Here is a 26,172-nt window from a genome sequence, read left to right on the forward strand (position 1 = left end):
TTTTCTCAGACTGTTTATTTTTAATGGGTTCTCCAGATAGAAGGTGCTTTACTGTCTGTGATGCAAATAAACACAATGAGTTTGCAGGTCTGAGTCATTTGCAAAATATAATGGAATATTGGATATTCCTTCAAGAAAATCCAGGAGAAAATTAACTGTATAGGCTCTGATTTAAAGGCTAAATAAAGGCTGGAATTCCCTGTGGTTTCTTTAGGAAGTGGATAAATACAGCGTTGTGCAGGTGTGAAGGGGATGTGGCATCCCAAGGACATGAGGCTGTTGGGAAAGGCTCCAGCTGCCCTTTCTGCCAGTCCCTCCTAAGCTCAGGGCTTGGCAGGTCTGGTTTTTATCATTTCCCCGCGTAGACTAAATAGAAAGAAATCCCAAATTAATGCCATCTTAATCAAAAGAAACATTAAGAAGTTTGCTGTGTTACTAAAACCAGGCTTTGCTGTTGTGACAAATGACCTGCCCTGAAATCCTGCTGCTTTCAGGAGCCCAGAGTGCAGGTGTGGGGCTGGGAATGCCCACGATGCCGTGGGCAGGTTTGGGCTCCCTTTTCCAGGGCTGCTCTGCAGAACATCTCCAGAAGGTGTGGGGGAACTCTCCAGCCTCTGCTCCTGACCATGGAGTTTGGGTTCAGGGTCGGTCCTGTAGCGCTCACCTGCTCTCTCAGTCTCTCCATTCTCTCCATCCTACCTCCCTGCATTCCTGTTGGTTCCTCTCCAGTGTCTCAGCCACAGAAAGGATTGAAAGGATGCTGCAGCGGGACGCAGCTCCAATAACAAATCACTTGTGGAGTTTGAGGTTTGGATCTCAGCTTGGATCCCTCATCTTTTTCTTTGAGCAAAGTCCACAGCTGAGAATTGGCATCGAGTAGATTTTTTTAGAGATGTAAAACTTTTAATGTGGAACCAACAGAAACTGTAAAAATAATTGTTAAAACACTGAAAAAAAAGATTCACTTTGACTCAGAGTATTTTATTAGAGCAAACCAAACCATCTTGCTTGGTTCTGGCTGTTTTAAGTTTTCAATTGTGTTCAGCAACAATTCGAAATGAAAGGTCATTTCAGCTGAAATAATGACTCTTTCCCTGAAGCCATTTAAAAAGGATTCAGAATGGTATGAAGCTTTTGTTTTTACATAAACAATTCATTAAGATCAACATGAACCTGCAAAAAAAAAAAAGTGCCATCAATCAACATGTGTTTTTGCTTTAAAAAACAACAACAAAAAAAAAAGCCAAGAGATGTGGGTTGATTATTTTGCACCAGCCCAGATTTATGGGTGGCTGTAAATCAGCTTCCCCCTCCCAGGTTGTAAAGGAGTGATAATGCTGCTCTTGTTCAAATTCTGTATTTAGATAGCAAAGGGTCTGCTGCAAGAACTGGATATATCTGAGGGGCCAGGCTGGATCCTGCTCCCAAATCTCCATGGATAATGGGAGGAAGCAACACAGCCAGTTCCCTTCGGAGACGGCAACTGCCAGATGACAGAACCCAAAAGAGGCCTTTTGGAGGCTTTATTTAATGAAAACAGTGCAAATGGTGAGAAATGTGGTCTCTCTTGATTCATTGCCTGGGCAGCCTTCAGCTGGGAATTAATTAATAACTTTGGGAGGTTATTTTTATAAGCCTTAAGTAGCAGGATATTATCTGGTCTGTCCCGGGGCTTCACCTCCTCGGAGCAGTAGCCAGGATGTCTGAGAGGGCTCAGAGGGCCTTGTCCCCCCTCTCAGCCCATCTGGTCCCTGGATGAGCTGTGCTGGGAGTGGGCTGGTCTTTGAAGTTTGTTTGGAGTCCTGTCTAGACTCCCAAAAAATTCCTTCCTCCCCAGCTTTGCTTTTCTATTAAGCAAAGCTAAAAACTTTTTAAAACTCTTGCCTCTGAAAAAAAAAGTCATTTCTCATGCCAGTACCAGCTAAACTCCGGGAGACAAAAGCTTTTGGAATTCATGTGATGGCCCCTAAACTGCCTTTTTTTTTTTTTTTTTTTTTTAATAAACCCATCCTGAAGGACTTCCTTTGCAGGCAGGAATAAAATCTCTGTATCTGGATGAGGGCAACCTGTTTTCTTTGGGTTCTATATGATAAAGAAACACCAAATTTTAGAGTTTTGCTTATTGTTTTTTTTAGATAACACTCATAGTTAATCTCACAGATACTGGAGGAAGATAAGTTTTATTGCTTTAAAATGTGCACGGAAACCCACTCTATGGCATTGCTCAGTCATTGCTCATTTTGTTAAAATTTGTTCACATAGCCAGAGATATTTTGGGTTTTTTAATCATAATGAACTGAAAAATTCAGAGTCAACTGTAGTATTTTCTTTTATAGATGGCTACTGTTGATTTTCCTTTTAATGTTTTTTAGCTTTTATGTGCAGTCATTATTCCTTGAGGTTAAAGCTTTTGGTGTTTATTCTACATTTATGTTTAATCTGAGTTTCAAAGTCCTGCAAATTATGAATGCATTTCTTTCAACCCAGTTTTCTTTCCTAGAAACCTCTGTGCTGCTTGGAGCTGATCTCCAGGCTCACACTCCTTGTTGCAGTGCCCATATTCTTTTTAAAAAAAGGGGTTTTGTGAACAGGCTGTGCAGGTTTTGCTCACTTGAAGAATCGCAGAAACCACGGGGAATTTTGGTAGAGCTTTTTATCAGGCTGATCCACTGATCCAGATTTCTCAGAAGTTCTTTTTGACTTCCAGGATGTGCAGAAATCATGGTAAATTTTTGAAGTTAATTCTATTTTATATCTATTTAAAACGGCTGTGAACATTTCCTGACCCTTCACATGGACCGTGCTTGAAGCTGGCACGAATTTCATCTCAGAAATCCCATAAGAGATTTACTTTTCTTTTCCCCTTCCCTTCTTCTCCCCAGTCCAAACTTGTCCCAGGTCCAAGGACAATGTTACTCCAGTGGAACAAAGGATAGAGGATTCTGAAAACCTAAAGCACGTGCAAGGCCAGTAGATTATTGTTGGTTTTAGTTTCATTTGCAAAGGTGTAAAAGGCAGCAAAGGGATTGATCCTCATCCCTCCTACCAAAGAGGATCCACAATTTTGTGGTCACCTCTATGCCTAAATTATTTGGAGAGAACAAGTCCCTAGTGGGGCTGCCTTATGGTGGAAATCTGATCACAGAATCCCACAACTATTTAGGCTGGAAAAGGCTCCAAAATCATCGAGTCCAGCCTGTGCCCAATCCCCACCATGTCACCCAGCCCAGAGCACTGAGTGCCACACCCAGTCGTTCCTTGGACACCTCCAGGGATGGGGACTCCACCACCTGGATGCTCCTGTCCCGGCTGAAAGGAGGGAGAAAGGAGTTCCCGTCCACAGTGCAGGGTGGGGAACTTCTCCCCAGTGTTTCATACCTGACCTGTCTCCCCTGGGAACATAACCCTGCCAGGGAATGTAACCCTGCCAGGGAAGAAATCCTTACTCCAGCATTTTCAAAATTCCCCTTTCAATTAAACTGCTTTTCTTTTCCCCAGTTGACTCTTTATCTTTCCTCCAGCTTCTCTGAGACTTTCCAGGTGGCAAAATCTGACTTTCCTCTTAATCTCTGAGGTCAGAACAAAAACAAGGCAACTTCTTATTTTGGGGATGACTCAGTAACTGGAGAGTTACTCAGCTGGATCTGAACTTGCCAGGGAAAAGCAGTTGAATTCGTTAACTTTGGAAAGGTGTTTTTCGTCATGGAATGGGTGGGGCCAACCCAGCGCTGCCAAGTGGGAAAGAAGTTTTGCCAAGGGGAAAATCTAATGTTTCTCCCAGGTTGGGCTCCAAGCACAGCTCAGGCAGCTCTTCACCTGTGCAGGGAGGGGGAGAGGGAGGGGGAACTCGGGGCAGGATGTGGCACAGCACCCTGGGCAGGACCAAGATCCCATTTCTCCCTCCCTACTTCCAGGGATCTTCCTCTCTGAGGAACCAGTGGACACTCTTTGTATCTTTACGGGCGAAGGTACCTGGAATCATCCTTTATATCCCAAAAACTCCTGAGAGTCCTCAGGGACCAGCTGGGCTGGCCTTACTCCTGCTTAAGAAACTCCTTTTATTGTTGAGAGATACATGGAAAATGGGAGCCTGGCAAACTCAAAACAATCCAAGAGAAAAGAAGGGGTGGGATAAACCCTACACTTAAGGATAAACAATTCAAACTTTATTTTTACAAAATAGGACCATTTAAATAAGAATATTTTCATCTTGAAAATTTACAGCATTGAGATTTGTGAGAAAGATTGATTTATTTTCGATTAATTTGTAAATAACTCCTATAGGTTTGTAGTCTGGCATTTTAAACCAGTTCTGTCTGGTTTGATCTTGTAGAAAAAGAAATATAGTAGTAGGACAACACATTTGTAGTTAAAACAACTGTTTTATGTCTTGCTTTTGGGTAAAATAGAGAGTTTATTAGATGTGTTGTATTTCTGCTTGTCTGGTGTGTCGGAGGCAGGGAGTTGTACTTTTGGGTGGAAGTAGAGCATGAATTTTCCTTAGGACTGTTTCCAAATTGCTTTTAAAAGAGGTCTCAGAGGTAAATGAGGAGTCCAGCTTTAGCCTGGACTTCCTGGGGGTGGGATTTGGCTCCTCTTTCCCTGCCCTGTGCAGTTTGGTGTCTCAGTGACTGTGGAAGAAGATCCTCCTGCAGCAGCTGCTGACTCAGGGAATCGTGGAACCTGCTCTCAGCGTTGTGCTGATGTGGTGTTCCAGTCATTAAACACAAAGGATTTGGGATAGCAAACACATGGGCCGGAATCTGGAATCTTCCCTGGGTGTCAGACACAATCTCCCTGACATGGAGCGCCCCGGGCTGTTGTGTCAGGTGATGTCACCACCCGGTGACATGATGGGCTGTGACAGCCAGCCCCAGGGAGGCACATGCCAGAGGGGGAGCTTGGGAGGGGGAGCTGGATGGATCCCATTTCTCTCTCTTGGGTGAACTGTGCACGGAAAAGTCTTGGCCAGCGATTTCTGCTGAAAGCTGTGTGGGATCCCAGCCCTGGAGCTCTCTGGGAGCTGCTGTTGCTGTGGGTCACTGAAAGGTATTTTTGGACATATTGTCATCTAAAAGAGCAGTTCTTCTGGAAGAGACATGTGGGATGGGGTTGACACTTGTTCACACAAACACACATCAAAAATCTGTTGTGGCTTTGCCAGGAACTTGGCACTTTGTGCAGTGTCCAAGGTCCAACAAGCAGACCTTGGTTGCTGCTTCATGGAAACATTAGAGGATTAAGAAAAGTGACAGCAGAAGTGTCACATTGCTCATGGACCATGCTCTTTCATCCAGACTTTGTTGCTGGTGCCTGTGTAGCCTGTACCTGGAGGAAAGGAGGCTCAGGGGGAACCTCTCACCCTCTGCAACTCCCTGAGAGGAGGGTGGAGCCAAGTGGGGGTTGGTCTCTGCTCCCAGGGAACAAGGGACAGGATGAAAGGAAACGGCCTCAAGCTGTGCCAGGGGAGGTTCAGGTTGGACATCAGGAGGAATTTCTTCCTGGAAGGGGTGTTCAGGCATTGGAAGGGGCTGCCCAGGGAGGTGGTGGAGTCCCCATCCCTGGAGGTGTCCAAGGAACGACTGGGTGTGGCACTCAGTGCTCTGGGCTGGGTGACACAGTGGGGATCAGGCACAGGTTGGACTCCATGATCCTGGAGGGCTTTTCCAACCTTAATTATTCTATGATTCTATAATAAAATGATGCACAGAAGGTAGAAATCGGACGAAAATGTAGATGGGAAGGAGCCTCTGAAGGTCACCTCACCTGACCTCCTGTCAGGGCTGACTTCAGAGCGGTCTCAAGTGGCCCATGAGTGGTTCTGTCTGGTGTAAAAAATGTGCAAAGGTGGAGGTGCTCCAGCCTCTCTGGGCCCCTGTTCAGCCATTCCTGACAGAAAAGATATCCCATTCAGCTGCTGAGGAAAAGTGACCTTATGGTTTAAGGGCTGACTCCAGGGATTCCCATCATTCCTCATACAAACACATCCACCCTGTGATCTGGGTAAGGGTCTTGATTTTCCTGTGCCTCTCTGGTGCATCTGCAGACATGATGACAACACTTCATTCCTTTCTTTGTACCATCCATTAAGCTGCAAGTTTGGGAATTGTGTGTTAATGTGTTCAGACAGTGGCTGGGGTTTCAGCAGGGATCCTCAGGTAGGACTCTGATGTGAAGTGACAGCAAAGAGCTCACAAGACAAAAAGCTGCACAAATATTTCGAGATGATCTGAAAATACCCCCAGTTGTTCACAAGGTAAATGTCAAATACCTCAACTGCATGTTCTAAAGGAACCAAGTTGCTCCTGCTATAGACGTCTAAATATCTTCCTTTTTTTATCTGTGAAGTTTCATCTCACTGGTGATTATTAGGAGTGTTAATCCTTCTTACTTCCCCTTGCAGCTTTCTAAGGAAGCTGGTGTTCAGGCAAGGAGGGAAAAGATGCAGTGGGCTTCAGGTTATTGGGAATACAATAGTATGGAAGTGGTTTTGCTTTATATAGGGAACTGCTAATTGGGTGTTAGGGGCTGCTAACTTTATAGTCTTGTAAAACTGCAGCAACTGAAGCTGCCACTTGTATAAAGTCTCCAGGGGGAAAGGCAAGTTTTCATGTCACTCCATGGAAAAGGTTAAGAAACAAACAGAAAGAACAGTTGTTTTGGTGTTTGTGCTTCAGCAATTCACTGTTCTGTGATTTAAACAGGATTTCAGGCAACCTTGTGGTGTTTGCAAACTGGTTGTAAGTGCTCATTCTGAAACAGCAGAACAAATTTTAAAATGCCATAGACTTAATTTGCATGTGACCAGACCCAACTCAAGGTTTCCATTCCCTCTCCCTGTTTTCAGAGAGCCAGGAAGTTGAAATTCTCCAGAAAGGTTATTCCAGCAGAACCCAGAGTTTGTATTGTGGGCACAGACACGGATTCTTCCAGAAGAAGCTGTTTCACAGAATCATGGAATCCTGGAATGGTTTGGGTTGAAAGGGACCTCAAAGGCCATCTTATTCCACCCCCTGCCATGGGCAGGAACATCTTCCACTAGCCCAGGTTGCTCCAAGCCCTGTCCAACTTGGCCTTGGACACTTCCAGGGATCGGGAATCCACATCCACAAAAATCTGTTTGTCTGCCTGGAGCACCCATTTTGCTCATTAGTTGATTCCCAGTGAACTGTCATTCCCAGGAGAGGGCACAGTGGAAGTTCTGCTTGGAAATGCTGTTTCTCATCCTGTCTGGATCTGGTTACTGATGTAAAACAGTGTCAATATTTTCTACCCTCAGAGGTAGAAAGAGCCTGTTGTTTTAAATACAGACCACTCATAGTTTCCCCTCCTTTTTTCTTGCATAAATAACAGGAATAACAGTGAAAGGGTCTTGAGGGTTTTTAGAAATCAGATCTCTCTGAGAAAAAAAAGCATCATTTCCTTAACTTCTGAGATGTGTTAAGAGTGTATAAATCTGTGTATTGGGCCTTGAGGGACTGCACTGCTGGACTTGTGCAGGTGCACACGGTAGGAAAAGCAATAAAACACCCCAAGTGCTCAGTACTCTGGATTTATTCAGATCTTTTGCTGTGTTTTTGTGGATGGAAACTGCACCACCAAAGATGACCCACCTCCTTGGAAATGATGGAATGAAGGGCAGTGTGTTTTGTGCATGCACAAAATGTGAGGTTAAGAATAAACCATTCCTAGATTTAACCTTCATTTTTTTTCTGAGATAGACTCTGAAGGTGTCACTTTTATAAATAAAGGAGTGTTGTTAGAGGTGTTGAGCGCTTCCCTCTCACTCTGCTTCCAGGGACACTGTGGTTTGATATGGAGTGGCTGATCTTTGCAGCCCTGGAAATGTGATCCAGGTGAATCTCGGTGATTTATGACCTTGAAGTGACACTGCCAAGTGTCTTACAGAAAGAGAGAAAATGCCATTAGAAAATGGGTGTGAGGTGACCAGTGCTCCCCAGGTGACAAATGTCTGTGTGTCCCTTTGCATTTGAGAAATTAGGAACAACTAAATGGTGCTTTGTGTGGTGGTAAAATGGTTTTGTGCATTTTTTGGGGAACTCCCCAAACCATGTGCTGCTTCTGGGCATTGTCCTTGATCCTGGCTCAGGTATAACCCCCCATTCCAGAGCTGTGGAGGAATGATGCCATGAGCAGATCTCACATCTGTAAGGATGGTCCTTCCAGCCCCTCACATCTATCTGGCACAGCACACCGGAGGGAGGAGGGAGGTTTCCTATCCAAGCTGGAGGTGGAAGTGTGCTTTTCCCTTGGTTATCCAAACTCTGCGAGGATTCCAGTGGGACTGGGAGTTAGGCTCTGCATGACTTAGGTTAGCAGAGCCAGTTTGCCTGCAGCACAAAGTGGAGACAGAGCCTTGGCTGGCTCAGGAAGGGTCAAACATCCTGGTCATGCCCAGTTCCTGGAGCCTCCTGAGCTCCAAATCCCTCTGGAGCTGAGGGAAATTTTCTCTCCATCAGTTCTGCAGGCAACAATAACCTTCCCATCAGAGCCCTCAGCCTCCTTCCCCATCTCTTCCCTGCCTCAGAAGTGCCACTCCTTGGCCGCGTGCCAGATGTCCCAGGAGAAGGAGGGGGGAAATCCCACTAAATGATGCTGGAATTATTCTTAGTCGGGAAGGAAATGAGTGATTAAGTGTACATGGGACTCACGAGTGGCCAACACATTATCAGTGCTGGTATTTCAACTATGTCCAGCACATGGATGGGGAGAGAGAAAGTATTTCCTGATATCTGGCTCTGCCTTTCTTCTGGGCTGATCCAGAGATAAGGGCCGTACTCTGAGGGATCCCTGGGTGGGAGATACTAAGATTGATTAGGTCTAGGACTGAGGGAAGAGGTCAGAGACTCACAGTACAAAGCTAAACTTCAACTTTGATAGCTCTCAGGCTATGCTTTTATGTTTCCCCCCCTCAAAAATAGCTTTTATATCTACAAAGAGATATTTAACTCCTTAAGAAAAGCCTATTTGCAAATTCAAGCTGGAAACCCTCCCCCCCCCAGTAACTGTGCTGATGCTTTACCTACAAATCTTATGGCTTTGTAATGACATTTAGTGACACTTGAATGTCAGGTAAACCACCAAGGTGATGAGCATCTCACAAAGACCTCCTGGTAATGGTGAAATGACAGATTTCATCTATATTTTTATTTATTTCAGACATTAAACAGAGATAGTTATGTGTTTAAATAATTTAAAATAAATAATCATTTTAAATAAATTAAGCTATGAGGGCCTGTATAAAGATGGGAAAATGGCTCTTCCAGGTCAGTCCTCCAAGTCTTGGGCAATAAAGTGAGTAGATAATTAGTGAGCTCTATTAAGGAATTAATGTGTTTAGTGGAGTTCAGACTTCCTGAGCATTCCCACAGGAATTCTGTGTTGCCATTGTCCAGATGTGTTGTTCTCAGTCCTGCGTGAGCTGGTGATGGCAAAGCCTGGGTTTTACCAAGTGCTTTTTAACTGACTTTAGGTTTGAATTCACAATTCCAAAAGTAGGTTTGAAGACCGGAGGAGATTTCCTAAGTTGACCAGTACATCACTGAGAGACAGTGGAAAACCACTGCCAGCACTGCCCAGATGATACCTCTGGGCTTTTATGGATTTTCTGATACCGAATCCAAGTGTGTTGAGCTGGTTTGTGGTTCCTCAGGACACAGCCTGTGGTGCCAACATCTCTTGCAGGAATAGTTGTGCCTGATGCAATGCTTTGGCTCCATCTCAGGCTGCACTTCTGAAACATCTAAACCACTGTCAGAATTGACAGGAACCTTTCCTTTGACTTTTGAATGGATAATTCTTAGCAACTCATCAGCATACCATACTTGTAGTACACAGGGGGCTCTGAGCTGAATTCATATTGTTGTCATACCTGTCTAGGGAAAGGTTTGATGAAGAGGATCCAAGAAAGTCTATTGGAGAGTAGGAAGTAGTCTACAACTAATGAGGTTTGGAATCCAGAGCTTTAAATGTGTGTACTGAGTGATGGGAAGTGCCTTCTGTGGTCCAGCATGGCTGGTAATGAGGAAAATTTCCTGCTGTGCTGCTTATTTTAATATTGTGGAATACTAGGGAGAGTCCTCTACTGTCACTGAAAAGTACCAGGTGATTTGGGAACGTTTCTGTGTTCAATGGAGCCGAGTTTCCATGGCACAGACACTGCTAATTGCAGTACTTCGAAGCAGGAGTTCCCTCTGGAATACCTGTTCTGGCAGCCCTGGGAATGCCATCACATCTTGCTTTGGCATCCTTTGGTCTCTTGTGGTTTAGTTTGCTTTGCATCTCTCGTGCCTGTTTATTTCTGAGAGCTGTGTAGTTGTTTATCTGGATCATCGGGAATATCCAATCTGTTGACATGTAAATACAGCAGCTGTTATTTGTAAGGCTTTTGTGGTCGGTGATCTACAAGTTATTAGAGGTGATAATCTGTGCTGTTGTGTTGCAGTGCTCATTGCTCACATGTGTAAACTAGATTTATGTGGGTTTAATGGGTCTTATAGATTAAAAAACCCAGTAGAGAATAGTAATCAAATGACACCTGGTCTAGTGGAAGGTGTCCCTGCCCATGGCAGGGGGTTGGAGCTGGATGAGCTTTAAGGTCCCTTCCATCCACCCCATTCTATGATTCCATAATGCAAATAAAAACCAAGTGATCAGATCCCTGACCTTATGCTACCTGAGCTCTGCTCACAAACAAGTGTCACCTGGGAAGGTAATATCTGGGATTATATATCCTTGTGGGATGCAGCAGTCATTTGACTGGAAGTGGTTTGGGATGCTGTCTCCCAGTCCTGAACCCCAACTCATAGTCCCTTCTGGAGTGGTGGCTGTGGCTCTGCTTGGCTTCTGCAGGGAGACGTTGGGAAAGGGGAAATCACTCTGACAGAATTCGCTGATAGAATCCTTAGTTTTTGCTGTCCTGCAGCAATCTCTGAAAACAGTGGTACGAATGAGAAGCCCTCGAGTTGAGGTCAGGCCTGCAGAGCAAGGACCAAGTGCTGAATTGCGCTGCTGAAGCCAAGTTTTGTAGGCAGCTTCTCAGCTTTTCCCTTTCATCCATTAGCTTTCCCTCGGGGAGATGACTCAGGGAGGTGGATGTTGCTGATGTGAATCAGGTTTGTGGGACCCGGCCCGCAGAGCTGTGTTTGCAGGGCTGTTAAATCCCGGGATCGTTTCGTGGAGCAGCGTTAAGGATCACGTTGTTGCAACATGTTAAATTGCTTTAAATATAATCAGCCTTCACATCATGCCTCGGGTTGATCATTGCCATATTTGTAAAAGCAGAGCTGAAGACATTTTCTTGGCACGTCCCAAACTCCATCGCACAGCCCGTAACGCGATCCCGGATTGGAAGGGCTTTAGGACTTTGAGGGAAATGAACCCTTGGAGCCTCAGCACGGGGCTGAAATGGGCAGGGATGTAAAGACTCTTAAAGCAATCTCATGCAGTAATTGCACTTTGTTGAACTAGGTTTAGGCGATTTGGTTTCTCAGACCTTTCAGGTTCCATTCCGATTATTTCAGTGACACAGCAGAGATAACACTAAGTGGCTGCAGTTTACTTTTGCTGTTAAACTCTGCATTTAAAGAGAGCTCACAGGTATGCATTTGTTTTTTTTAACACTTGGCATAGCCAAAAATGCACAGCTTTGATAAAGACAGGATGGCTGAGGTGGCTGTTCATTCTCCAGGTTTCTGTATTTGTTTTTCATCCATCCCTGGCAGATCCTGCAAAGGGAGAGCTCCAGCTGGCTTGGGAAGTTCAGCTGTAAAAGAAAAGGTCTGAGGTGAATACACAAGATTATTGTGCTTGAAAACCTCAAATCTCATTTGTCAGTTAAACACAGTATTAGAATTAAACTGTAACAAATATTGAAAGATAAATATTTCAGCAATATCACTCCACTGAGGGAACCTTTCAAATCCCTCCGTTATTGAACACCACCAATAGGTATTTATAAAATGCCATGTGGATTTAAACAATGAACTCAGTCATTCCATGAGGAGCTTCTGGGATCCCATTGTTCCCAGCCATGACATTATTTTGTAGGTAACTATCAAGTTTCAAAGCTATTAAAGGTTATTCAGCCCCCTCTTCCCTCCCCTCTGCAATTCTCTCAGCAAGCTTGTGCCACTCCGCAGTCCCTCTTGATTAGACTCTGTTGAGAAATGTGGAGGTGAATGATCTTTTTGTGTTCCTGGCCACTGGGATGCAGGAGTTGGGAAAGCAGGAATGAAGGCTGATATTGCCCCAGTGGGTTGTTGTTAACTTTCTGAATTCCTGGCTTAGGACAGCGTGGGTTCAGCAGATCCTTTGTGTTTGCTTCTCCTTGGAACTTTGGGATGGAGCCTCTTCCCTGCCTGGGTGAGAGGGCGCTTCTGTAGGAATTCTTCTGGCTGCGCGAGCCGCAGCCACTCAGACAGGAGAGTTTCGGATTCCAACCAGTTTAATGTTATTTTTTCCCCTCCTGAAATACATAACAGGATCTTAAAATGCAGCTTTATGGTGAGGTCTCAGGCCTTGATTTGAGACTCAGATTAGCAGGTAGGTGATGAGCACAGAGGTCTGTATAGGAGGGCACCAACATTTCTAAACTAAATTACAGAAGAGGGAAAGAAAATTGAGATTATACTGTAGTCTTACTAATGCCTTTAGAAATGCCTAAAAGTGATACATATAAACTATAAATAAACATCAGCTATATATATTCCCATCATGCTCTCATGCTTCACATCATGCCTTGGGTTGATACCGTGCTATAAATAAATATAAACTGTAAATAAAGTGATACATATAAACAATAAACAAACCTCAGGGAATGGTTGGAGCTGTGTCAGGGAGGGTTAGGTTGGATCTCAGGAAAAGGTTCTTCCCCCAGAGTGGTTGGGCACTGAACAGGCTCCCCAGGGCAGTGGTCACAGCACCAAGGCTGCCAGAGCTCAAGGAGGGTTTGGATGATCCTCTGGGACACCTGATGTGACTCTTGGGGATGCTCCTGTGCAGGGCTGAGAGTTGGACTGGATGATCCTTGTGGGTCCCTTCCAACTTAGCATATTCTGGGATTCTATATGTAAAATACCCTGAAATTGATTGCAGAAAACACATTTTTCCTGTTTTTCCTTAAAATCATTTAAAAGACTTCTCCAAACTGCCTGGAAGGTCTGAGAAACTCATTTGAATGAAGCAAAGCCCCAAAATCAACACCTCTCACTCAGCCTCAAGCACAGGCAGCAAGGGCTCAGAGAGAGGGAAGGGCTGCATTATCTCACAGTATATTTGTAATTATTGTGCTCCAGCCTTTGCTAATAGTTACCACACAGTGTCATTGCAGATGCCACGTTCTCCCCTCCAAGTCTGGAATGGCAAACAGCTCTGTGGGAACTGCTGACTCCCTTGAAGTGGGTGGTGTTGGATAGTAAAGGGGAAAACCAAGGGAAGAGAGGAACTGTTTTAACAGAGTCCAAGGGAATGATGGGTGAAACTGAGAAGTGGAAAATACAGAGCAAGAGTCAGGAATGAAATCCTTAGTGCAGGATTTTGTAGCCTCCAGGATTAACTATGAAAGTAGGTGGTGGGAACTCTGTGCTTGGGTCAGCTGCAGTAACATGGAATAAACTTTTCAGGGTGCAGTAGGGAATAATGTTGGATAGGTAAGAGGCAGGAGTAAATGGAAATGTGAATGTGATTGCCCAGCATAGAGGGGAGAGTTAGACTCAGACTGGTCCACTGAAGTCTCAGCGCTATTTAACTTCATGCTTGTTGCCAGGTTAACCCAGCAATTGTTGATTAAACAAAATAAAAAGTGTTCTTCTGGCCAGGTCTGGCCATGTCACAATTTTGGGGCTTTTTATAAGGTGTTAAATGGGATTCTGACATTGTGTGTCATGTATGGCTGATGGGCTGGGAGAGCCTGAGGGTCTGACCTACATCCCTGGTTGTGTCAGGACAGCAGGCTCAGACTTCTTCCAGGCTTTCTGACAACTGGAAGGGCAGTCAGCCTTCACAAAGAATTAATCTCTGTCCCTCTTTCTCTCTCTTCCCCCTCCCCAAGATTGAAAGAGAAGGGAGCCAACGAAAAATTTATTAGAGCACAGCAGGCCTGTTTCTTTTTTTTTTAATGTTAACTAAGCGTTGGATTTAGTTAAAATATATTTTTGTTAAAATGGAGGGTGATTTAACCTCTTCCTTCCCAGCACCGAAGGATCAACACAATGCCTGTGCCAGTGCCAGCTGATTTGTTGGGTTTAGGTTAAAAATCACATATTTTCATCTGAAGGTGGAGTGGCTTCAGCCTCAGAACTGCCATTCAAAAGCAGATGAGCTCTTTAGCCAGCAAAAAGGTGGGAGTCAAACTGTGGAGCATCCAAACCCATGTGATGGTGGGGGGGTCCTGCAGATCAAAGGCTGCTGGAACCCTTGGGACATCAAAAGTCAGCACCTACACCACAGCTCCTCCAAAGGCAGCAGGAAGGAAGCAGGACATGTGCTCCATTCCTTCCCCATTTTTTTGTGGAACAGCGTGTTCATTGTAGGGAAATGAAACCAGGATCCCTGTCCTGTGTGCTTTGATCACAGTGTTTGCTCATTATATGTCTCTGTGCCGTTTCCATGCACAGACAACACTTGGAGGCACATTTTCCATCATTCCTCTCTTTACTGTTAGGCAGGACAAGTGTATAAACATCTATTCTACGTAAAAGCATATCAAAAGCTGAACAGAAGAGTTGTCACATGGAGGTTTGCTCCTGAGCTGACAGACAGCCCTGGAATTAATGGGATTGGATGAACAGGCTTTGTGAAAACCAAACCCCCCCCTCCCTGGCCCCTGCTGTGCTCCAGCTCTCCAGGAATCATCCCTGCCACCAGCAGGTATCTGTGATAAGGACACCAGTGCTCTCTGGCCTCCTTTGGAGCCAGCATTCCCCATCTCTTGCTGGGTCTCAGCTGGATCCAGGGAATGCACACTGCTCTTCCCTTGTAGTTTCTGACCAGGTTTAACTATTCCCTTCCCCCAAAATTGTGCAGCATGAGCAATGTGAAATAGAACCCAGTATGAGCACATGAGCCAGGGAAACCTGCTTCCCTAGGGATTTATACCTTATGCCATCCACTGCGAATTGAAGTGGAATTGAAGTTGAATTGGAATTTCACATCTGGAGCATTTAAAAAGTGCTTTTTGCCATGTAGACCCTGTGGTGGCTGTAAAGGCTGAGCTCAGGGTTCTGCCACAGAATTTCTTTCCTTTATCCACCCATTTATATTAACCCACAGGGATTTACTCACAGAGCCCTTCTGCTCACTGGGGAACACACACCCAACCCAGAGCCAGCCCAGAAGGAGTTCAACAGGGCTCCTTTGAGCAGTACAGGAAAAAGAAATTCAGCTGCATTTTCTCCCTGTGCTTTCAAATGCCTCTTCTTCCTCATCCATATGCCAGGGAAGCTGCTTCCCTTCCCTTCCCAAGCCAGCCGTGCCCTACTCTCTGTCACATTCCCTGGGCTGAGGAGGGCAGGCCCTGCCTTTCACTGGCTCAGCCTTCATCATCTCCTCATTACATTTTGCAGCAAATGACGTTGTGTGTGCTCGTCCCTCTCCCCTCATGCGTGGAAGGAGCTGCTGTGCTGGGATCCTGACAAAACCAGCCTTGTTATCAGTGGGGCTGCTGCTGGGCACACTGACCCCACTGTTCCCTGAGGCTCCAGCTCTCCGGGTCACAGGGGCTTCCTAATTCCTGCTGGCAGAGAAGACAAGGAAGATTGGAGCTGCTTAACCCCTCCTCATTTGGATAAGGCACAGGAGGGAAAAGCAGCAGTGCAGAGGTGGATTATCATGTCCTGATGTTCCTGGTGGGCACATCAGGACATGATAATCAGGAGAAGGGAAAGTGGCCATTTCCTTTGGACGTGTGTTATGGCATCCCATTAATCTGAAAAAAAAAGGGAACTTAAGCCAGGAGATGAAGGAGCATTCAGTGTTTGGGGCACTTCTTGGGGAAATAACACTCTGGATTCAATCCTGAAGTCTCAGTGAAACATCTTAATTTTTTCAGTTCTCGTTGACTCAGCAAGATATTTAAAAATTGAATTTTTAAAATTACATAAATATATTTTTAAAACTATCCGGGCCAGATCATTTTGACATGAACAGCCTGCAAGACAAGTGGCATTTAACTCAGACTTCTCAAAACCCAAATCAAAACAATTCTCGGCGAGAAAGGGATGGATTGTTATTAATTACTCTGACTTGTCCTTCTTTTTGACTTGAGTCCCTCTGTGGTGTGGCTTTGCTCCCTAAAATCCAGCATTTTGGAGCAGCCAGAGGAAGCAGCTGCAGGATAGTTTTCCCAATCCAGGAAACAAGTTCAAATAGTCTCAATATTTATCAGTCAATGTTAGGAGAAATTTATTGGCAAGTTTAACTTAAATTATGATCGATCCATTCTCTACCTGTTGTTTCTCCTCCTGTACTGTGTGCTTTTTCTTTCCTGAAGGTATTAAATAGCTACATAAATCCTGGTAATCCTTCATTCACGGGGTTTAAGGCAAAAAAATCCAGGAAGAAGGTTGTCAGGAGAATGGACAGTTATTTCCAGAGTATGTGCTGCAGAAAGCTCATTGTTAGAGGGTTAGAATGGCTTTTGCCACGTACCAGAATTACCTGAAAAGGTGGTTTATTGTAACAACTTTTGCTAAAACGTTTGACTACTTGATTTGGGTCTCACAGCAAGTTTTTTTCAGGTAGAAAAATAAACATCCTCCTTAGTTAAGGAGAGGGGGTTTTTTCCCTAAATGTGAATTATTGCCCACTGGTGTGGGCAGCCTGGAAAGCTCTTTTAGGGTGGGAATGAATGGCCTCAGGAATTTTAGTAATACTTGACTATTAAAAAAAATGATGATACCACTTTTCTGGAAGTTTTGCGCATGGCTTGGGTTAACACTGGGATTCTACTTTGGCTGTGCCATTGCTGCAAATCTGGGAAGCACTTGAAATAATGACCAATGGAATTCCTAAGGATGCCTTGCATTAATAGGGCCATTAAGCAAACAAATCTGAATAATTACAGAAAGCCCATCATGTACTTTTTGAACTCTCATGGAATCATGGAATGGTTTGGGTTGGGAGGGACCTTAAAGGCTCATCCCATTCCAACCCCTTGCCATGGTAGTTCTTTCCCAAATTTGTACCCCAAAGATCAGTGATTTAATGAAAAGTCCTTTATCTCTGTAATTATGCTTAAAGTGTACAGAAGGTCAAATTGGAGTCTGGTATTTAATTTTATTCAAAGAAGCCTCAGAAGGTACTTTGAAAGCCTGACCTGTCACCTAAAGTTGGAGCTGAGCTGCCCTTTTCCCTCTCTGGGACACCCTCAGTTAAAACAGATGCTATAAATAAAGTTATAGCTCTGAGCACTGTAAAGTGTGAAAATAATTCTTCTCATCTCTCTCCTCTGCTGGGCACATTTCAGGGGAAGATTTATTATTCTACAGGTTTTTCCCCCCATAAATCTTCATTTCCTAGAATGTTTGTTGTGTGTACTTCTTTGAAGCTTATATATGAAATGTGAAGGAAATAATGAATAGAATCCCAGAAAAGAGTTTGAGTATCTCTGAGCTGTGTATGGGAGGCAGCTTGGACAGAGCTATCCTGATTCCAAGCCAGTCAAAATCCATGGAAAAACTCCTATGCCTTTGCATCTTGGCTCACAATTCTGGCTTCCCACCTTGTTTCCAGCTGCTAAAGTGCATTAAAAGAAGCTAAAAATACATCAAATAGTTCTCTAACATTATTTTTTCCAAGTAAGACGCTGCCTTAGTGGCCATTTGGGGCTGTGGGTGGTCCAAGACTTTGTCTACTGATACCACAGGCTGTGCTGGGGAGAAACTGGGAGGCTCTGGAGTGGATCCTTTCCCAGCTAGAGACAAGGGAACTGTGCAAGGAAAAGGAGTGGCGAGTCTCAAGCAGCTGTGACTGGTCTCATTGTGCTACTGTGGAGGGAAGAAAAAGAGGGATATCCTAAAAAGTGGATTTTAACTTTGAAGGACAGAATGCAGCTTCAGCAGGTGCTAATGGGTGGAAGGTGTGATGTACTGAACACCTTGTGTGGGTGGGGTGTCCCTGAGCCCTTCCATCCACCAGCCTTCCCTCCGGGGTATTTTTCTTTCTGAGGGATCAGATAGGCACAGACAGAAACATTTCTCCCTGCCCAAACAAAAGGTGTTGAGAGAGGCACCAGCTTGCAAAATTTCAATTTCAGTCTCAGGGAATCTATTTAAACTGTTGCCCAGAGGAGCTGTGGCTGCCCCATCCCTGGAAGTGTCCAAGGCCAGGTTGGACGGGACTTGGAGCAACTTAGGCTAGTGAAAGGTGTCCCTTCCCATGGCAGGGGGTAGAACAGGATGAGCTTTAAGGTCTCTTCCAACCCAAACCAGTCTGGGATTCTCTAGTTCTCTGAAATTAGTAGAGAATCCTCTGATTTCAGCAGAACTTGGGTAAAACTTCAAATTCCCTTCAGTTTTTGAGGAAGGGGAGTGCTCAGCCTCCCCCTGCGCCCTGGGAGAGCTCAGGTCAGGAGGGGTGATTGGTGGGCAGTGCTTTTAGGTCCGTCATTTTGCTTGAGCACTGCTCCATCCCTTCCCCTTCTGTGTTTTATCCATTCAGATCATGGATTCTATTAAGCAGGGAGGAATCTTATTCCTTCTCAGCGTGGTCCCTCCAGCCAGCAATTCCTGGTGGGAGCAGCAACAGGGATATTTCTCGAGCCTTGTCTCAGGAAATGCCTGACAAAAGCCAGCTGTGGCAGTTCCCAGCTCACAGGATTTCTGAATCATGTATCAGAACAAAACACAAGGATTTGGGATAACTCTGAACTTTGGAAAAAAGTTTGATTCTGCTCTAAACTTGAGCACTGGTGCTTTACTCCCTGGAATAAAAGCCCTGCTCATGAGCATCTGTGAACTCTGCACAAGTTCAAAAACCAGAACCAGACCCTCACTTTGTGGCTTCAGCCCATCTTTCATTCATTAATTTCTAAAGTATTTTATGGCCTTGGTTATCTGGCTGCTTCCTGATGCCTTTAACAGCTTCCTCAGAGCAAGTGAAGGTAATAAATTTACAATCACCATTCTTAGGGAAGTCTTAAGCAGAGTCACTTTCTTTAAAATGAAATAAAAAGGAGTGGGGTTCTTTGTTTGATCTCTCTGCTGTCTGGCTGTTGGTAGGGAGACAATACAAATAATAATTGTGGCTGATGAAATGTATAGGAAGAAAATTTGATAATTGGACATGCAGGGAAATGTATGACCTGGAAGATCCTGGATCAGTCTCAGTGTTGAGCTTGGGAAGCATATTCCCAGCAGCATTCCCAGCTCAGGGCCCTCATAGCAGCACAACTTGTTAATCATCACACCATCACACTGGCCAGAGTACAGCCATATAACTCAGGCTTTTGTGCTGCCATGGATGCTATCTAAGCATTCCTGGAACAGTAATTTCCTTTTTGACCTCCATGGAAACAGTCATAAACCAATTCTGAAAATGTCAGGAGAAACTGCATCTAATGGTGGGGCTTCAGCCAAAGAAAACATACTTCAGTTTTGAAGCATTCCCACCAAAACACTGGAATCCTAAAGCTACTAATAGGCTGTGCATCAGTGCCTGAGCACTTTACCATGACATTTAATAAACGTAATTCATATTCCAGCTCTCCTGAAAAATGGGACATCCCTGAATCAATGCCCACAGCAACAGTGGGTGTCCTTGTGTTTGTCTTTTATAATTTGGGATTTTTTTTGCTTTTGGTAGCAGGAAAAGAAGATTCCTTGTGATTTTTCATGGATAAGTGTTCTCTTGAATTTCAGGTCTCTCATGCTTTAGTGAACTTGAGGAAGGGGAGTTGGGACTGTCACATGTGCCAGGGGAACAGTTGTGACTCTCTTTGTCTCTTACCCAAACCATTCACTGCAGTCAGTGCTTGGTGGCTCAGGAGCCTTTGGATCTTGTTCCCTTGTGTCCCATTGGATCCAGTGCTCAGTTCTGTGACTCCTTGGAGCAAAGTTTTCGTGTTCTATCGAACTGGGTTGCAGTGCTGGGAGCAAATAGGGTCATCCCTGGCCTTGTGCTGGGATTGTACAATGGGGAGAGGTGGCATGGTAACCATGAAATCCTGGAATGGTTTGGGTTGGGAGGGACCTTAAAGCTCATCCCATTCCACCCCCTGCCATGGGCAGGGACACCTTCCACTAGCCCAAGTTGCTCCAAGCCCCGTCCAGCCTGGCCTTGGACACTTCCAGGGATGGGGCAGCCACAGCTTCTCTGGGCAACCTGTGCCAGGGCCTCACCACCCTCTTAGCCAAGGATTCCTTCCCAATATCCCACCTAACCCTGCCCTCTTTCAGTAATGAAGGACACTGCCTGTGCTGGGACATGCTAGGCTTCCTCCACTGCTATAGAAGTTGGAACATTGGGCTATTGATGCCCTTGGAGTTCTGAAGGTGCTCATTCACTTTTAGTAGGAAAACCTGTGAGCTGTTCCAGAGGCAGTGCCAGGGCTGTGAACAGCTGGATGAGCTGCTGGATGAGCTGTGTCTGCTCCGAGGCGGATGCACATCAGTGATCCAGTGGGGCAGACTTCAAACGGCTCAGGGGGAGCTCATGCCAACACTCAGAGTTCAGCTGCTTATGGAAAGCCTATCCAAGCATATCAGATGCTTTTGGGCTGGAATTTGGACTGTGGATCTTTCAGGATTAAGCTCTCTTTGGTCTGCTGGAGGACAGTAATTCCTGTTTCCAGCAGTGCTGGAATACCAGGAGAACAGGCGCCTTGGATGTTTGCTGAGATCTGAGTTCCCATCCCAAGGATTATTCCCTGGAATCAAGTTGTGCTGATAGATGAGGGAACAGAGCCCTGAACCACATTTTGTTGGTGCTGGGTATGACTTCTCAAGGTTTTGATTAAAGCTGGAGTCGGGGCTTTATCAGAACTAGCTCCCACAGCTCAGTTTATCAGAGGCTGTCCCGTGGGTTCCTGCCCTCACCCAGGTTCCTTCACTTCCTGGATGTTTCTCATTGTCTGCATCATCTCATCCTGGAATACTTTATTTTAATTCACACTTGAAGACACTGGTCCACAGCGCGTGGAAAGCCTTTAAAAATTTTTTCTTGAACCTACTTGGACAATATTTAAACTCCACTTTAAAACCTTCCGAATTTCTTTAACTATTCCACCTTTCTTAAGCTTTTCTGCACTTTGAAACACACCACCACTTTGAAAGATGCTGCCTATTCATTTTACATTTATAGTTTTATTTTGCTAATATTTTTGTTTAATTGTGACTGAGCTAATTTTCGGTAACTGATACAGATATCATTTAACTCAAGTGGGTGTAAACTTTCCCCCTTAAGACAATTTTAAAATTATATTTCTAATGCTCTTATCTCTCCCCTGTATCATCCATCTTGCTTGTAGGTTTTCTGGAGAGAATGATTTAATTGTGAATGAATTCTTTCCATTTGGATTTGTTTATTTTGAAGGGAGATAAGTTATCTTTCTCTGCATGAGAGACAGCAATTAAAATGTTTCTAATTATAAATTTGACAGTGGTGCAGTTCCAAGGACTTCACTGACTGCTGGGGTAGCAGAAATAGAATTGGTGGAATCTTGTTGGAAAACTGATGAGCCTGTGAATTTGAACATTGTGATGAAGTGATATGGAAGGGAAGAGTAACAGAATTGCAGGAATTGTGGGATAAATTGTGACAGATTGTTATAATCCTGTGTGTTCACACGGTGGGAAGTAGGAATCTAAATATTCCTTTTTCCCACGTGGATACAGACCTGGTGTCCATAGGGAGTCATACCCCATGTCCTCAGCAGGGGCATTTTCCACCTCCCAAGGATGAGCCAACGCAGTACTGGGAGGGGCCCCACATCAACCTTCTCCCACTTTAAGAGCTGTGGTTTCATTGGGAGCCTCTTTTGAGTCCACAAAAGGTTTTTCCATCTGTGCTGCCTCGCTCTGTGCTGCTGGAAGGGGCTGCTCTGGCATCTGGGAGGAAATCCCAGATTTCCACGTTTCCCTGATGTTCACAGGGAACCAACATCCCACCAGCAGCATTTACAACCAAAAGGTCTGGAACAAAGTGAGAATCTACAGTGTCCAGTGAAGTCCAGCCCACAGCAAGGCTTTCCCTGTGAAATCATGTATTACAACACATTTGCGGCTGTTTCCCTCCGATTTTTCCAAGTTATTTTTCAGCTGTAGACACTCTTTTTGCTGGCGCCATCATTCCATTAATTCACTGGACACATTCTGATAATCCCTCCGTTCCAAGCTTGGGGAGGGAGCAGCTGGAGCAAGGACTGTCCAGCAAAAGGTCTTCCAAGTTTCCATGTTGGCTTCACTAGAAAAGGAGGATGAACATGACTGCACTGGCAGTTGGGATTTACTACAACGGGAATTTCCAGCCATCTTCTGGAAAAATAACTGCAGGATGTTTTGTCTGCTTTTACTGATGCACCTTGAGGAAACTTTGAGCCTTTCCAAGGGGGTGATATATTAATTACATTCTTAGATACACATGGTTTCTTCCTCCAAAAAAAGAAAACATGGTCAGTATTTGCATTGTTAATGGAAAAGGAATTTAAACAGGAACTTTTTGGACAAACTGTGTGAAGGTCTTCTATAATCAATATTTTTTTACATAAACAAGACTCTAGAAATAACTCCCACTTGTAAATATGAAGAATTTTGGAAGCGAGGCCCTCACCATTTGTGGCACAGCAGAGGAGGTCCATGAACAGCACCCTTGGATTCACACATCAAAAATTTCAGTGCGTGGGGAAACCCAGAAAGTATTAATGTCAGAGTTTAATGATACACAAAGTAAATCCTGTCTTTTGCCAGTAATCACTCGGTGGGCTCCAACTGCAGTGTGCTTCCAAGGGCTGATGCTGAATTTTGCCTCTTCTCACCAACAATTGTAGAATCCTGGAGTGGTTTGGGTTGGAGAGGACCTTAAAGATCATTCATTCCAACCCCCTGCCATGGGCAGGGACACCTTCCACTATTATTCCACCATTATTTTGATGGATGAGTAGTATGTTTTTATCAAATAGGAAGGGCTGTATATTAATATTTTCAATTCCCATAGTATTTTCATAACAAATACGCTGTGAGATGCTCATAAAACAGATAAATAAGGGCAGCAATTCACAGCAATTCTTCCCTTAGAGATCGGAGACTCAGGGTCACCTGATATCTTTGGCATTTTGGGCTGGGATTTTCTGGTTCTAGTCCCTTTATGGTCTGAACCCTCTTACAGTAGAGCATTTAAGCACAAACTTCAACCTTATTAAAGTTACTGATGTGCTTAAGCACTAACTGGGCCCTGCAATACATTCAGGAAAAATGGATTTGAGGCTTTTTTGTTGAAGTTTGCCTGGGTACACAGCACATTAAGAGTGTGTCATGCGCCACTCCATGTAATTAACATTCCTGTTAAGATTCCTTTAAAAGTTCAGCAATATGGGATTCTTCAAAGGACTGGCCTTCAACCTTTGACCCCTCAGAGTGTTTCTAAGGAGCTACAAGGATGGATACACTTCAACTATTCTGCATTGCTCCTTCCACAGTAAAATGTGTTTTATTGATCTGAGTGGCCCAAGAGAGTCTGTTTTTTGGGAGAAAGAGCATCAAAAGGGACTTTGGTGACTGATAAAAGGCTCTGGAAAGTTTTTTTGGGATAGGTATCTTCCAGCTGGAGGAGGGAAAGGACAGGTCTTCTCACCTTCAGGGTGGAAGACCTTCTGCTTCATCTGTGCTTCAGGGAGTGCATAAGATTGGGGTAGGGCTGCTATTCCTCGCCTCCAGATCTTCCATCCCTGGAAGTGTTCAAGGCCAGGGTGGAGCAGCCTGGGATAGTGCCCATGGCAGGGATCTGATGGATTGAAACACATAAAGAGCAGTGGGGTGACATTTTCCTGTATTTGGATAATCCTCCAACACTGGGCTAATCCAATATTTTGGTTCAGATGGCTGATTTTTTTCCCCTTTCCTATGTGAGCGAATTGAGCCCTTCTTAAATATTGACATTAATCTCCTCAGTTGGAAGCAAACCAAGCTTCTGTATTTCTTATCCTCCCAGATCGTCTGTACTTCAACTCTGTTTACCAAATTGCATCCCCATAAATCCTGTAATTCCAGTTTGCTGTGATATTAATTTATTAGTGCACATGCATTTTCAACATCAATTAGGCTCTATCTCAACAGACATAATTCTCCCTTCAAAGCACATCCAAAGCTGTGCAGCTCTTGGGTTTCCTCATCCCCTCCCCTCCCTCTGCCCCAGCTCAGCTTTGAGGCACCACAACATGGATCTGTACAGAGGCAAAGAGGGGGATGAGAAGGATCAGGGTTATTTTGGGTTTCCTGATATTTTGCTGAAATGCTGGTCCAGAAAGTGGTTTGTGTTTGTAGGAAGGAGCTTGAAATTATGATGAAAGTGCAAACATCTGACTTGGAGGGCAAAAGAGAGCATTGGCTTTCAAAATGTCATAATTTTAAATCAATTTGAAGATTTTAAGATGGAGAAAGAGCAGTAAGTCTTTATTTTTTTAAACCTGACCAGCAGGAATAAATACCTACAGATGTGCACATCTTCATTTAAACCCCGAGCTTCCCACTCCTCCAGACATTGCCATTAAGGGAAAACCACGCCAAGTCTTTATTTCTTCAAATGGTAAATGGCACAAGACTATTTCATGAAAAAGATCTTCATCCCAGATCTGCTCCCCCTGTCCTCATATTGGAGGGAAAAGTACTGGGAAGGAAAAACTACTTTAGTGAAAAAGAGTTAAGTGCCTTCATTTGCTTCCTTCCGTTGGGTGGAATATAAGTGGGGCCTTGTAAATGGAAAATAACTTCTTTTTTAGGTGACCTGTTGCAAACTGGAAGTGCTGGTGCAGTTTAAGAAATGCTTGTCACTGATGCAGAGGGGGAAAATGAGAAGCACATGGGACTTGAAGCCGAAATTTGAGCCAGTTTTCCCCCTTTCCACTGTGCCTGGAGGTGCTCGGGGTCGCTCCGCAGGCAGGATGTGCTTTCCCATTTTAATGTGAAATTCGGAGCATTTGCCTTGTAATTCTGACCAGGATTAATTATAATTTAGTAAGAATTATAATAATTCCCCCTGTTTTTTTCACTCAGCATTTCAGAAGTTTTCAGTACTTGGTCGCGAAATGAGAAAGTCCCATTTTCCCATTTTTTCCGTACAAACTGCAATTGAAATCACTTGCACACGTGGTGAATGAGCCTTGCAAGTGCTGGGAGGGGATTACAGAGACAGAAAACCCCTAAAATTTTTCACACTTGCTTTTTTTCCCCCCGGTTGCCTACTCAGCTTAACCAGGGCAGCTCTGGATCCCATGAAATGATGGAAAGTTTCTTACAGTCCATCACCCCTTGGAGATTTATTCCACAGGAATTCCAGCCTCCCTTTAATTCTAATTTTTCCCTAATTTTCCCCTAATTTCCATATATATTCCCTCTATATATAGTTCTATATATTCTATTTCTAGATGCATATTTCTATATCTTTAATTTAAATTTCCTCCTTCTTTTTATGTTATTTTTTACAATAGTTATTCTTTAGTCTTTTATTAATTCAAATGGAAGCAGGGTGATTTTTTAGCAGTCCTTTTCCATTGGGATACCTTTCCATCTTGCCCCACTGAACTGCAGCACAGATGTTAAGCACATTTAACTGCACAGTCAGCCTGTGCATATTTTTAACATAACTTGTCTTGAAAATATTTATTCAAGCCAAGACAACAGAAAATTAGAGTAATTTGATTGCTCAGGCTTAAGGAATAGATTACTACTGTTCCAGATGTAAGGAACAACACACTACTTACCCTCTCTAGGCTGGAAAAAAAGGCTTTGGCTCCTGATTCTGACCATATTTGCTATTATGTTCCCAGTAAATCTTTGAAAACTTGAATACCTTGAAGGATTTTCAGTTTCAACTTTTGCCAGCCAGCATCAGGAGAATTTCATCCCCCAAATAAGCTCATTAGGAAGGGGTTCCAAATCCCCCCTGCTCCAAGGGTGCAGTGTTACCAAGCAGAGTTATAAATCATCTTTGCTGGGGAATGAG

General features: G+C 44.2%; 1 protein-coding gene across 3 annotated transcripts in view; it reads left to right on the forward strand.

The window, feature by feature from the left end:
- The window catches only part of ROR1 (receptor tyrosine kinase like orphan receptor 1), a 146,855-nt gene that overhangs the window by 54,069 nt on the left and 66,614 nt on the right, over window positions 1-26,172 (forward strand). The window contains exons 1-2 of one of the 3 annotated variants that reach the window (XM_032696576.1): window positions 4,875-5,049; window positions 9,901-9,968. The exons of 1 other annotated variant lie outside the window; for it this stretch is intronic. The gene's annotated coding sequence lies outside the window, so the exon portion shown is untranslated. Of the gene's footprint in view, window positions 1-4,874; window positions 5,050-9,900; window positions 9,969-26,172 lie in introns of those variants that run through there. One more of the 3 variants, XM_032696575.1, reaches the window with a different exon arrangement.

This window comes from Chiroxiphia lanceolata, chromosome 9 (assembly GCF_009829145.1).
Source record: "Chiroxiphia lanceolata isolate bChiLan1 chromosome 9, bChiLan1.pri, whole genome shotgun sequence".
Lineage (NCBI taxonomy): Eukaryota > Metazoa > Chordata > Aves > Passeriformes > Pipridae > Chiroxiphia > Chiroxiphia lanceolata.